Here is a 6,000-nt window from a genome sequence, read left to right on the forward strand (position 1 = left end):
ATACACACCTTGACTATGCTAGAAGCATTGCTTATAGCTCTATTTTCCCCTTCCATCTTCTTTGTAAAAAAAGAGAACTTTTGTTGTTCAAAAAATCTGGTAAAATTCACTAATATTCTTCTTATATTATGGACTAATTTCTAAAATTATTTAAAATTTTGTGAATTTGGATATTACTTTCTCCACTACCAGGTGCATCACAGAGCAATTAGCTACACGACTCAACTTTAAGTATGAAATGATAACACCCTGCTACCAGCAGAGCATCTCTGTCGTGACTCACACTTTAGACATGAAGTGACCATACGCAAAGCTTTAGGCATAAAATGACAACACTCTGTCATGCATCAGGTTTTTTTTATCCTGACTCTGGCTTTAATCACGAAAGTGACTACACGAAAGAGCTTTAATCATAAATTAAATGTCAACACCTCTATCCTGACTAAGGCTTTATATACGAAGTGACCACACGACAGAGCTTTAAGCATGAAATGATAACTCAGGAGTTCATTTGCTGAAAAACGGTAGTCATTTCATGCATGAGTTGTAAACGCCTTTTTATAGAGCTACCTCAACACATGCATGTGCTTTTATAGACTCACGCACCTAACTCCACAGGACGGTTGCTATTGGAGATGGGTTTACTTCACTTGTTTGTAAATGGCTCAGAGTGGTCTAAATATATATTGGACCATTGGAGATGGGTTTACTTCACTCGTTTGTATAACTAATCCTTTTTCACTAATGACTACTATCCCAAATACGTCATGGTATGAAATTCTTTGGACTACAAGATCAAACCAAATAGTAGAACATGGTCTTATAATTAACGTTCAACAAATTAGGATTCATTTAGCAAACAATTTTTATATTCCATTTGAACTCCTTTCCCTAATTCTTCTAGTTTCTTTAATGGTCCAAAAGCGTTAGTGCCCCTACTTTTCTGATTTGAAGCCATCGACTTGCCCCTACTTTGCAACGGATGGTTCATAGCGTCAAGTCAGAGAGTTTGATCAGAAACTGGACTATTTTACCCTTGCATGGCTATAAATAGCCAACCGATGGTGGGAACATATATGGATGTAAAATAGAAGAGAAGCGAGAGAGAGGGGGGGGAGGCAGAGAGGAGTGCTTCCAGTGGATTAAGGGCTCTGCGTATTTAGGCTTGTCCAGATGTTGTTGCGATTGTAAGAGTAGGAGCAAAGCTGCAAGGTGGAGGGCTGGAACTCTGACCAACTACGATAGGGTGTTCCTCAGATCCTATGCTAGAGTGAGTTTTGTTCCTGTGTGCAACATCAGTTGGATTTTGAAGGTTCTTATTATTTTTTCCATGAGTTGCAGAAATACAACTTTTTCATGTGGGAGGATGTGTTGAAGGACAATAGAAGCCACAATGTCGAGGAAGTGATGAGCCAGAATGCAAATGTATGGTACAAAATAGAAACTTTACATGACATGGGGTTGCAACTGGCTACTGATGGCTAGGATGTAAGGCTCTCTAGATGTAACATGCAGTGTAATGTTAAATGTTGATGTAATAAGAAATAAATGGAACTAATTGTTACTTTAACATCTCAGGTTGGAGAGAAGATGGGAGGAGAAAATAGAGCTATGAACAATTGTGAGGAACCGTCCAAATAGTATTCTAATTAATCATCAGGAGGATCATTATTCATAATCACAACCTCGATGATTAACCAGAATACCATTCCGGTAGTCCCGGCACGTGTTTTGTGCCCAGGATCGGAACACATGCCTTCCAACTCAAATATCACAACACAGTTTAATAGAGAGCAAATAATTAAACTGGATTACCATTGTTAAACAAGCAACTGCTTCCACAATTTACAACAAAAGAGGAACAACAACAACTATGCAGCGGAAGAAAAACCTATACAACAAAAGAGTATGGAGCCGTATGCCCTTAGGCTCCATACCCAAAAGCGCCGGAGTTCGGAGTAGAAGGTGCTACTCCTGCCCGCCACCCTGATCGGCAGGCACAAAGTAGCCGAACACTGCCTCTTCTTCGCCAACCTGCGAACCTGAAAGCAACTTAAGGGCAGCACCCCTTAGTACGAAGGTACTAGCAAGTCTTACACAGTATGAGTATATATATTCTCGACTCCAAGGATCATGCATTTAAAGCTGTAGCAAGGATTAAGACATGTTTAAGTTCCTTAAGCGGTAAGCAACCTAGACTCTAAGTGTAAGCAACTGACTTAACCAACCACCGACTCAAACCCTGCCAACCAACTGATCAAAACAGATATATAACAACAAGTGTATAAAAGCAAACCATTCCCACCAAACCACCAACCACATACCGACCAAACCACCCCAATCCAACCATGCCACAAACCACATCGAAACTCTACGACCAAAATATGGTCGCTCGGTGGAGATAAGCGATAGCGATGCTCATGACCGAGAGCGCGGCAGTTCGAACTGATTTTACACCCTGCAGGGGGATACTCCTGGACCCACACGACACAGGGACCATACGGCTTGTGCCACCCGCTAAGATGCGCACAAGGGGGTACCCGTGACAACCTTTCCCAACCAGGCCCAACCATGTGGATCAACCATAGCTCGGCACGGCGGTATTAGAACTACTCCCCGAGCAAACTAATACCGCTAAAAGCCCGGACTCAAACCGGACTCACACCGTCTATGACGAGGCCCACATGACCACGTCTGCGAAGGTAATCGACTCGCCTACCATTATATCAGCATGTGGTGAGTAAGGTATGTGCTAAAGCCGACTACACCGATGATCGGTGCTTAACCGGTGCAAGCGGTCTACGGTGTCCGGGTTCCCTCCCCGAACTGCCTGAGGACTCCTCGTGAGCAGATGACACCCCTAACACCGCCCACACCTCGTCTCAACTCACCACTCACCAAACCGACTCATCATCAACACAACCATAAGTGCGAACAAATAATAAGTCCTAGGCTCGCGACAACGGTGGACGCCGTCGTCGACTTCTACCGGAAAGCCTAAGTACCACTAAGCATAGCGAACTAAAATTAGACCTCGATGACACCACTAGGCTCCTAGGAACAACACATGATACGTGACCGAAATGGGATAATGCATTGGCATAGGTTCTACCCAACTCAGTACCCGACACATGCAATGTATACATAAGCGTAGATAACATATTAAAATTTCAAGTAGACACGGTGCAATATGAACGATGCTTGCCTTGCTGCCCTGAATCAGAAAGGTGGGACGCCTCACGATCGCCCACGGCCTCCGGGATCGACGGATCGGCGTTCACTACAGAGAGCAACGCGTGCAATGTAATGAGCATGTATGAAATGCGATCATGTAAGAAAAATATGCTCCACAATACATGACAACATTATTCCAAGATCGTACTGTCCAAACCAGAATTTTCCAAGTGGTCTCAAAAAGTTTGGAGTTCCTACGAATTAACTACGAATTTTACAAGCTATCAGCTATCAGGAAAGCCTGATAAACCGTGCTCGGGGTGCCCGGGATGAACAGTACTCACGGTACCCGGGGTGAACAGTACCCGGGGGTGCTCGGGGTGAACAGTACCCGGGGGTGCTCGGGTGAATAGTACCGGGGTCCTCGGGATCGACCGTGCTCGGGTGCTCGGGGTGAATCAGTACAGGGGTGCTCGGGTGCTCGGGTGAACAGTACCCGGGGGTCGTCGGGTGAACAGTACCCGGGGTGCTCGGGAGTGCTCGGGTGACTGCGCTCGTGCTCGGGTGAACAGTACACGGGGTCGTCGGGTGAACAGTACCCGGGGTGCTCGGGAGTGCTCGGGGTGACTGCGCTCGTGCTCGGGTGAACAGTACCCGGGGGTCGTCGGGTGAACAGTACCCGGGGTGCTCGGGAGTGCTCGGGGTGACTGCCCTCGGGGTGCTCGGGTGAACAGTACCCGGCGCTACAATAAAATCAGCCTCGCGCAGCTCCAGAACAGCAACCATTACGAAGGGAAAAACTGGGCTAAACTAACCTGGGAGTCTCTCTAAATCAAAAGTAAAAATGCCTAGAAGGGTGTACAGGGTCTAGACTTTGCTCAACCGCCTAGTAACATGATTCCTAACTCAAATCCACATAAATCCTCATTTGTTCCCAGACTGCAAAACTTTGAGAACTTTGCAACCCTAGTTCCAGATTCAAGATCTATCCAACCAAAAATGAGCATACTTGCCATGGGAGCCTAGCAGACTCACCCAAGGTCCTTTGCTGAGGTTGGTGACCGCCAGTTGAAGGAGGAAACGACGGAAAATGGCTTGGAGAAGAGAGGAAAAACTGCTGCTTCCTTGCTTCTCCCAAAGAACACCAAACAAGTTCAGAACCAGCTCGAATTCCTTCGGGGAAACTGAAAATGAATTGGATGGACGAGTAGTCCTTGAGCTGGTGGTCTCGTGAGTACCACATACGTACCTTGATCTTGCTCCCAGAGGTAGGGATCCAAAAGGGGAAAAAGGGAGCCTAAGAGAGAGAGTGAGAGAGACAGCCAACTCCAACTTGCTTCCTCAAAAAGCCTCATATGGTGGAGTGGGTGAGGAGTACGTATGGGCAAGTTTGAGGGGAGAGAGAGCTGTTGCCCACTTATAGAGAGATATTTTTCCACCCAAGTGGGCCCCATTTACCTAGAGGAAAGTCCAGACTTGCTTCCAGCTCCTTTATTTCTCTTAGTTTTTCCTTCTCCCACCTCATTGACTCAAAGTGAAGTGCTCCAGTGACCCAAACTGGAACATGAACCTGAAATTGCATGTTTTAGGATTAAAACACACAATTATGGATTTCGGGACGTGACAAACCTCCCCCCCTAAAAAGAATCTCGTCCCGAGATTCAGTACGAGTCGTGGAGAGAACGATGAGCACACTCATGTGAGAGATTCCAAATATGCCATATTACGACATCTTTCACAAGTCCTCAAAGAACTCAGGATACTCGGAGCGGAGCTTATCTTCCCGCTCCCATGTCGCTTCGGCTTCTGTATGGTGGCTCCATTGGACTTTCAGGAATTTGGTAGAGTGGCGTCGTGTCTTGCGCTCGGCTTCATCCAAGATACAAATTGGTCGCTCACAATATGTCAAATCCGGTTGCAACTCTTGGGGTGCAATTTCAACGACTTCCGTCGGGACTCGGAGACACTTCTTCAATTGTGACACATGGAACACATTGTGTACGGCGGAGAGAGACGGAGGTAAGTCCAACTGGTACGCGACCTCTCCACGCCGAGCAAGAATCTGAAATGGACCAACATACCGAGGCGCCAATTTGCCTCGGACTTGGAATCGACGAACGCCTTTGAGAGGTGAGACCTTCAGGTACACGTGATCCCCCACCTCAAAGGTGAGCTCTCGGCGACATCGATCCGCATAGCTCTTCTGCCTAGACTGGGCCGTGAGAATACTCCTGCGGATATTCTGGACATGGTCTTCTGCCTCCTTGACCAAATCCGGACCCAGAAAAGCCCGCTCACCGGATTCAGACCAATTCAGCGGCGTACGGCACCTCCGACCATAAAGGGCCTCGAATGGCGCCATCCCAATACTAGCCTGGAAACTGTTGTTATACGAAAATTCCGCGAACGGCAGGCATATGTCCCACTTCTTCCCATAAGTGAGCACACAAGCACGGAGCATATCTTCGAGAATCTGATTTACCCTCTCCGTCTGACCATCCGTCTGCGGGTGATACGCCGTGCTGTGGAACAATTCGGTTTCCATAGCCTCCTGGAAACTTCTCCAGAAATGAGAAGTAAACTGTGTACCCCGATCAGAAACGATCTTCTTCGGCACTCCATGGAGACAAACAATTCTAGTGAGGTACAACTCCGCATACTGCTTAGCAGAATAAGTGGTCCTGACAGGAAGGAAATGCGCGGATTTTGTCAACCGGTCCACGATGACCCAAATAGAGTCATACCCACTCGAAGTCTTCGGTAAGCCAGTAATGAAATCCATCCCAACTTCTTCCCACTTCCAAGATGGAATGGGCAAAGGCTGGA

The sequence above is a fragment of the Phragmites australis genome, chromosome 22, assembly GCF_958298935.1.
Source record: "Phragmites australis chromosome 22, lpPhrAust1.1, whole genome shotgun sequence".
In the NCBI taxonomy this organism is placed as follows: Eukaryota; Viridiplantae; Streptophyta; class Magnoliopsida; order Poales; family Poaceae; genus Phragmites; species Phragmites australis.